At 38.3% G+C, this 8,914-nt stretch overlaps 1 protein-coding gene across 6 annotated transcripts in view; it reads left to right on the top strand.

Moving 5' to 3' along the window:
• Positions 1-8,914, top strand: part of DNAH14 (dynein axonemal heavy chain 14) — a 74,066-nt gene that overhangs the window by 56,204 nt on the left and 8,948 nt on the right. For all 6 annotated transcript variants that reach the window (XR_010471635.1, XR_010471636.1, XR_010471631.1 and 3 more), the window contains 4 exons: positions 4,390-4,464; positions 5,794-5,879; positions 6,553-6,685; positions 8,033-8,159. The gene's annotated coding sequence lies outside the window, so the exon portion shown is untranslated. The remainder of the gene's footprint in view (positions 1-4,389; positions 4,465-5,793; positions 5,880-6,552; positions 6,686-8,032; positions 8,160-8,914) is intronic.

Below are 8,914 nucleotides of genomic sequence, written 5' to 3' on the forward strand. Positions count from 1 at the left end.
GCTTATTCTCAACCTTAAAACACTCTGTCTCTCTTTTGTGATTTAAAATACTACATACACTTGGAACGAATCCCAGAAGTATAGTTAAATGACCACGCAGAGTTTTTGTTCATGAAGGTTCTGTCACTTCTTGAGAACTCTCCCAGCAGCTGCAGCAACTTAAAATCGAGGCAGCTGTTCACCAGTTGTGCAAAGGTGCATCTCACAGTCGTGTCTGCTCATCCTCTACCTGAAGATGACAAGTGGTACTTTCTTACCTGATCTCAGTGAGATCTCTTGTAGGATTGCTCAGCCAGCTCAGACTAGTTAAGGATCTGTTCTAAGGAAATTTGAATTCACTTCTTTTAGCCCGTGTAGGGAAACCCTTCTTTCTTACTTCACTTCTTATCATCCTTGCTTGGTGCTGCCTCTTTCAAAGTGGTAAAAGGGTCCTGTTGCTGATCTGCTCTTTTGGGATAAGGTTATTCCCAATTTGCAGCCTAAATTTCTGCCCATAGTAAACTCAAAATTTCACCTCATTCAGGAATTAATTTGCTGGTGGCTTTTCCTGGTTCTTACATAATACCATGACAGTTCCAGCATCTTTTAAATCCCTCAGTGTCAGATAAGCCCAAACATACTACTTACAAAGCAAAAAGGCTTTCCTCCTTGCTGTATTTTTTCCACAGAAGAGATATTTGGATGTGTGTGTGTATGTGAACAACACTTCTTCATGGGCATCCGGATACTGACAGCAATTGTTCTCGTCTTCGTCTCCATTTCTTTAAAAATGGATAAAAAGTTTTGTCTTCTGTTGTTTATTTTAGATTACAAAATCTTCTAGGCTTTGATGTTTTCATTATATGCATATTCTCCCAGTATGCTGACACCCTTAACTATTACAGTAATACAAACCCAGTGATAAATATATATCTAGTCGGACTGACGAAAGACCACCTTCAATTTATTTTTCATGAAGATCAATCACGTTCCTGACCTGTGGTGACACTTGCCTGAGGTGGGAGGAAGCTTGAGGACGCCTCCTCACAAAGCAGCTGGGAATCAGCCAGTTGAGCAAATGAGGTGTGGAGCACAGCAGCACTTACGGGGACAGGCAGATTGGGAGAATCAAGCAGATATAATATTTTAGCATCTATTTCACATGTTCTCTGCCAGTTGCTATTTTAGTCCATTAGTATTTAAAAGCTGATATTGTTGATGGGATTTTTTAATCCTATTTTCTTGTTTTCTCACTTATCATTTCACTTAGAAGCAGCTGTGAAAATTATGTATTTCTGTAATAGTATACATAAGCACAGCATATGACTAATTTGACTGAAGACATTTTAGGCAAATGCATTTATGGAGAAGCTTATGTATCCCTAATCTAATATTCTTTAACTTCTCAGTATTGAAAACCACTATTGTAATTCAGTAAGTCACGTTATCTATCATACCATTACCTTTTCAATGTTAATGGTGGGTTTTCATAATGTCATGAAGACACTCTTGTTTTTGTTTCATTTAGTCTCATTTTGTAAATGGCATAAAATAATAGGTGCAATTAATAAAATAATACTATAATGGAATAGATTGCCTGCAATATTACCTTTATTATTTTTATAATTACATCTCTGAATTTAGATACACATTATCAGAAATATTAATTAAAAAAAAACACCCACCTGTACTTCTGTCAAAGGACCTGTGTAGTAATAAAATAAATATATAGTATTATAATATATAATATGTAATAATGACAATACAATAATAAAAATAAAAGGTAATTATCCCAGGCATTTTTAACAAAAATGTTCATCTGTTAAATTGATTTTTCAATGTTTAAAAGTATGTTAAAGATTTTTTATATTTATTTTGAAAATATTAAGAATAATTATATAATGCATACACGACGGCTTACAGTTTGCTCTTACAAGCTAAGAGCTACATCTGAGGAGAAGTTTTTCTTTCTACCTCCTTATGTTCAAGCAAACAAAGCAACCGCAGAAAGCCTTGCAGGTTCCAGAAATGTGCTCAAGGGAGCCTTGTGGACCTGGGACCACAGATACTGAATAGTTCTTGTGCAAATCCTGTGCTTCAGCAAAGCGTCCCCCATTCCCACACGTTTGAACCCACTGGCAGGAGCACCGATTGGCTTCCAAGCTGAAACCAAGTGTGGGCCCCAGGCCTCTGCGGACGTACCCTGGATTTAAAAAAGCCGTAGGCTGGTGTGACTTGTCACATTACACAAAAAAGCAGCCCCAAGAGACTCAAATAATGGCTTCTCCAGAAGGAAATCCCCACCCCTACACTAGTGCTGCCACAGGGGTTTCAGAGCTGCCCCAGGCTGGCGCTGAGGGTGAGGAGCACATCTCCGGGTTGATGGCGTGTCTCTGGTCACACGGAGGGGACAGGGACAGGGGCTGCAGTGCACGCAATCATTTCTAGATTTGCTCTTCCCAGCTGTGTTTGAACGAAATTTGATAGATCAGAGCCCTCTGCCGGGCTTGTGCAAGAAATGGGAAACACCACCAAAATGCCTTTGTTTGAGCAGGGGAGTGCAGGCTTTCTCTATATAGAAAATAAAGACACTGCATGTTTGTTTGGGGTTTTTTTGACACTTTAACAGCATAAAATATCTTCTTTCATGATTTAAAATCTTGTCCCAATACTGACTTTGAAGACACTGGGGAGAGAGCAACCCAGGGGAGAACAATGCTCTCAGACTTCACTGATCTACAGTGACTGGGAGTTTATACAGATTCAAACAGTGACTGGGAAACTCATAAAAGTAAAATGTACCAAGTGCTATTAAATACAGAGATAACTTATTTCATATAGGAAACCTCATAACCATGAAGTTTTGGAGATAAACAAATACCCCTGTGGATGTGCCATTCCAGCTGTAGCCTCTGCTCTCCCTCACTGGTTATGGGGCTAAAGGAATCTTTGGCCTGATCCAGTGGAGTTTGTTCTTTTTAATGGAGATCAAAACAAGCGAATCTAAAGAAATGAGAATGTAGGCAATTTTGATTACAGTTTTAATAATAATTTTGTGCTTTAATAAATATAAGTCATCAGAATTGATTAGAAATAATTAGTAATAACTACATCTGTACATAACCTTACTCTTTCTGGCACTACTGAAGATCTTCTGTTCCTTCACTTCATGACTGAAAGGAACAGAAAGAACTTGCAGCTTTGGCACTTTTGATTTCCAGACTAGCACTTTTCAGTTACATCTGTTTAGTCTAAACGATCAAAAGCATTAACTGTAAGAAAATTAATTGGTGCCTTATTTGTTTATCAAATAAACATTCATTGCCTGATTTTCATAAATTAAGTGTCCCATTTAATTAAAGGAGAGATGACCAGCACTGCAGCATGGACTGTGCTTTAGGAACTTGCGGAAGGCCCCTCACATTGTTTTTCTTAATGTCAGCGTGATTGTGACGAACCTCTGAAGCTCCTTTGTGGTTGCTCGTTGGTTTGGGTTCTGAAGAGGACTGTGGTTTCGTCACTAGGCCCAACTAAAGCTCAAGTTTACTTCTTGATTTAGCAAAAGGCATTTAAATGGGGCTGATGGTGCTCTGAAGCCCATCAAGGACTGGCATCATTTCTTTGCAGGCTCCTCCTCTGAGATTCTCAGCAGAAGTATTAATATATTTCTGTTGCCACTCTGGCTGTCGAGCCTGCTATGGCTGCTTCAAGCAGATGCAACTGTTGTGTGGTTTATGGTCAAATTGTCTATCCCAAAATCTGTGGCTGGACTTCTGAGAGTTCTGACCACAGACGTTCCAAGACCAGCGTTGACGGTGTCACTTCTCAGAGTCTGGATAATTAAAAATTAACACACTTTACAGAGAAATCCTACAAATCAGCTCACTATAACAGCGTGAAGCTTATTAAAGGGAGTAGAATTGTAAGAGTTATTTAAAAATGTTCTAAATCTGCATTATTGTTAGTCCATCTGCCTCTGTTTCTGCACAGCTGTAAATTTCCTGTAATTCATGTAGGGATTCTGCATAGCACAGGTGGCAACAGTGAGGCTGTGATGGCAAAAAGCGTGGGGAAACTCAGGCTTTTCAGTACCTGGAACGGACAAAACGTGCAGGATTTGGACCAAAACTTGTTCTTTGCAAGTAACTAGTTTAAAAAGAATACAAGAGCTTTAGGAGGAGAAAGAAGAAATACATACGTAGGTTTCTTTCCATTAACTTCTTAGTCGCAAGAATTGCCTACCCTTTCCAGCTTTTCTCCACACATTCACCAATTTCAGCTCTTTTTTCCTAGTTATTATATTTACCCTGTGGTAAATAAATAATAATAAGCAATAAATAAATATAATGTCAGGTGATTGCTTTCTCATAGAGAGAATGAAGTTTTCTTACTCTACCCTCATTCCCACAGTGTCCATGGAAGCTGCTGAACATGTGAGAGGGGCAGCAAAGATTTTTATGACAGCCAAGTGCCCACATAGTTTTGGTAAGAAAAACAGCCTCTTCTGAATTAGCCTAAAAGTAAAAAATGTGTGATCTCTGTGAAAATGGTTTTTCATTCATAATCCTCACTTGTTCTGATGGTTGCTTTAAGCTGTCTGACTAGTAAGCGCATCTTAAAAAAAGAACTAAGTCGTTAGCCTCTTCATCCTAATAAGATGAAATTTGTATTCTAAAGGAAAATATTTTAATGCTAAATAATGTTAGAAGTTGATTAGGACTTCTTCATTCTATAGATGTTACATTTCAAGCGGGGTGCCTCCTGACAAGCTCTTGCTTTTCTAAGCACTAAATGTTTCAGGAAAACTAAAGCTGGAGAATCCAACCTTGGCTTCTCTCCTTTTTGCACAGTAGCAGGACAAGACCTTCCCTCTTCAGAACAGTTTTCTCTTTAAATCTACCAAATTGTTTCAGAGGTTTCTCAGCCCTGATGGTCTCAGGAATGGGAAGGTGATTAATTAATGTCCTTTACTAGGAATCTTTTTGGGAGATTCAAGCTGCAGTCTGAATTTTGGAGAAGTGCTTGATCTGTGTGAGAAGGAGGAGCCGGATGACAGCGTAAAGCTTACTCAACAACCTAATTGCTCTAATAGCAGACAAACTATTCTTTCAATTTTTCTGTATGTTGCATGTTAAGCAATAATTATTTAAAATGCTGAAATTTCTATTTAGTCATTTAGTCATTTTTTGAAAGAAAATGAGTCTCTGAAGTCAGTTTTCTCTGTTTCATTTATGATTTTCAAAGTGCAAGTTTAATTCTGTTGTATTCAAAAAAGTACCTCAGCTTGGGCCACTTGATATTTGATATTATAGATGTGTTGGGATGTTTTCTTCACGAGAAGAACAAAGTGGTGATCTGCTGATCAGCTTCCTCTGTAGCTGAGGTAAATTCCTGATATTCTTACAAATATGGAAAAACAATTGATTAAGAATGATGCCCACACAAGATCTGTAGGTTAAAGGCAGCTATCAGAGGAAACCTTCTTTAGCGTTTCATTTGTCTAGTTCTTTCTTTAGGTGAGGTAAATAACGTTTGAACGGTGGGTTTGCATAGTCAGAGTGCAGGATTTAAAAATGATCACCTAATTTTGTAATTTGTTCATAAACACTAATAAAAAGTGGTAAATTTAGCATATTCTTCAAAGTAACTAAAGAGCTGGTTTGAACTCCATGCTATTGTGTGTAGCTGCTGTGAGAATTGCCTTGAAAAAGCTCCTGCATGTTGCGAAACCTGCCTTAACCACGACTGATTCTTAATTAAAAACGAGGTGGTGTAAATAAAGTGTATCTTTTATCTTTCCTTCCTTCTTCACAGCTCTATTTTCTCATTTACGGTTAGGAGAGAGCACAGACCTAAAAGCGCATGAAAATCTACAACTTAATTAAGAAGAGACTTAAATGGTAAATTTGATTCTTCTTGGCCTGATTACACGCACAGGAAGCAGAAATTATTCCATGGAAATGGATGTGGCTGTAGTAATGTAATAATAGAACCAGGAAAATATATTAGCCCATGGGACAGAAGCTTGTAATAAAAAAATGTTTGTCATTTAAAAAAAAAAAACAGTATAGAGATATTCTTGCTTCTTATTGCAAAATAACTCTGGCTTTAAAAATACTTATGTTGCACAAAGCTGCTCTTCGTCAAGGAAAACTTCACCTGCCCGCATCTGGCACAAAATGAAATTTTATGTTTTCCAAAACTCATGATGAGAAGACTTTTGTTTTCCAACATCAATGCATATGATACCCAAAGCTTTATTATTAAATTCAATAATTCAGATTATTTTTTTTCCTTAAAGTACACTATGGTAATTTGGCTTCATTTTCAACACTTTGTACCTGGAGGCAGAATTCAGCCATCTACATTAACCTTCTTGTCAGTAATGCTACAGTATTCCTTTAGCATAAAAGTGGCTAATGTAAATACTAACATAGCATGTTTTAGTGCGTGTAACTATCTCACTTAAATCTAAAGTAATTTAGTAAAACCTCAACTAGTGGGTTAATTTCTTTCTTTCTTAAATTGCACTTTATTCCAAAATTTAACCACATGTGGCGAAACTCCCAAAAGCATGGAGGACAATGAAGAACTGCTTGACCAACACAACAAGGTGGGACTAAGTCACTCCTGCTCGCCACCTGAAGTTCCTTGGGACCTTCTCAAGATGACTACAGATATCAGAAATGAAACCTCTGCGTAAAAGGTGAGAAAATGGCACCATTTACCTGTTACACACTTCCCATGGCGCCCCCATAGTACCGCAGTAGGCAGGTTTGGTTTTTATAGAGTCTCTGCCCATGAAAGCTGCCTGCACACGAACAGCACCAGTGTGCAGGAGTGAGCTTGCGGTGGTCGCAACCCCATCACCGCTGGGCCACTTGAGCACCTGGATACCCAAACAGGGCATGATGGGGAGAAACAATTCCCATTATGCAAGTGCAGTGAGATGAAGCGCTGAGTCCCCTCTCCATGCTCCCAGAACTCCTGCCAAATGGGAACAGACCCTCTTCTGCTTGGGAAAGACAGTGATGATCAGTCACTCCTGACAGCCCAGCACACCCATAGCTCACCCACAGCTGGGTCATAGCCCAGACAGGATGGCACAGAGCTATAAAGAGTTCTGGACGTAGGTGAACTACCTCATCCCAAGCGTAGCTACAGTGGAAGAGTACTGACTAATATCAATGATCTTGTGACCCTACAAACAGCGATCCTAAAGTGAGCTCTCCTGAGTAACAGTGGCTGTGACTCAGCATCCCCCTCTGAGTGGGGACATCCCTCAGAGACATCTCGTGATGAACTGACACCGCAAAGCATGGGTGAACTTCAATGAATCGCTCATTGAGGAATGACAATGCATTAAAGTGAGCAGTGCGTGTAACTCAAGAGGGAAATTTTATAAGTATACCTCCACATATATTCCACATGCATATACACAAAGATATAGATTAGTGTGTATGAATATATTGAAATATCCATGGATTGATGTGCGTATGTGTGTGCTGATAGACCTGTACATAGACTTTTAATCATATACCACTGTGTGTGTCTATACGTAAGTGATTTAACTTTCTGTTTTGGAAGTACAGTGTGAGCCTTCGCATCATCGAATCTGTAACCAAGTCACATAGCCATAACAAATCCCATCAAATTGCTTTAAATCATTTTGACAATCAGCTGTTGATTAAGACTTACTAGAAAGCATACATTAAACTTGTGATCTACCTTAATAAATCCTAAATCACTGCTAAAACAAACCTGCGAAAAAATCCTTTCTGGGACAAGTCTAAAGTTTACTGCAGGTGACTATGGAATATAAACACCTCTGTGGTGACAAGTTCAATGTTCATTTGTTTCTTGAAGCACCCAATAATCCATCTTTTATTCAATCATTGCTTCACCTCTACGTTCAGGGTTATCCCAAAATGACATTAAAAACAGTCTAAGTGCATTTGTTAGGTAGGAATAGCTAAACGTGTAAATTACATCTCTCTATCATTTAATGAGGACAAGGACACACGCAATTATTTGTCATTATGACTTCCTGCAGGAGTATATGAAGATCCTTGGTTACCTCTCTGGGCTGATGGAGAAGTTCTGCCAATTTTCCACCATTATGGAATCTCAGCTTCCATCCCACCTACAGATACTATTCAGTATTAAAGCCAGTCGAAACAGTGAGTTTAATCCAGGCTATTATTTCTAATAGTAAACTTAAAAGAACACAACTGCAATTAATTTTATTTACAGGGATTGTTTTCATAATGGTCTAATCAAACATAGAAACACCACTTTTGGTTGCAGAAATGGAGGGTGAGTTACCTGTTCTTGGTCTTCAAATGGAACAAGAATCAATAATAGTTCAAAATATATTGTTGCTTTTATTATCTTTCCATATCTCTAGTGAAGAAGATTTGAACACTTGATAAGATGAAGATATCACCCATAAAGAAACAAGGATTTTTGCAGAACGTACTCAGATACAATGTCCTTCTCGATTGTTTTCAGATTTGTATTTCCATGAACGCAGGCTTAGTAGCTGGCAAGACTTTAAACTCCCATTTATTTTGGTGGGAATTGTGGATTTTCAGTCTGGCAAAGTTCTGATGCCCCAAGGGTATGATAAGCAGATAGAAACACACACAGAAATTGCCATATAATTCCAACATCTATCTTTTTGTCTACCATATTGGTTTGCCTTCAAAGGAGTCTTGACAAGACTATAAAAACACAGGCAGAAAGGAGCATGAAATAGATCTGCTTTGGTTCTTTAAGTCATTATTCTATTTGAAGAACGTTGCACAAGCATCATTTGTCTTGCCAGTAGAAAGGCTTTTCTATTAATAGTTACAGTATGTTTTTTTTAAAGCTGCGTTGCCAAATTTTGAATTTTAATGTAGCTTTGAGTTCAACTTTTTTCCTTTTTTCCCCC

This window comes from Columba livia, chromosome 3 (genome assembly GCF_036013475.1).
Source record: "Columba livia isolate bColLiv1 breed racing homer chromosome 3, bColLiv1.pat.W.v2, whole genome shotgun sequence".
NCBI lineage: Eukaryota > Metazoa > Chordata > Aves > Columbiformes > Columbidae > Columba > Columba livia.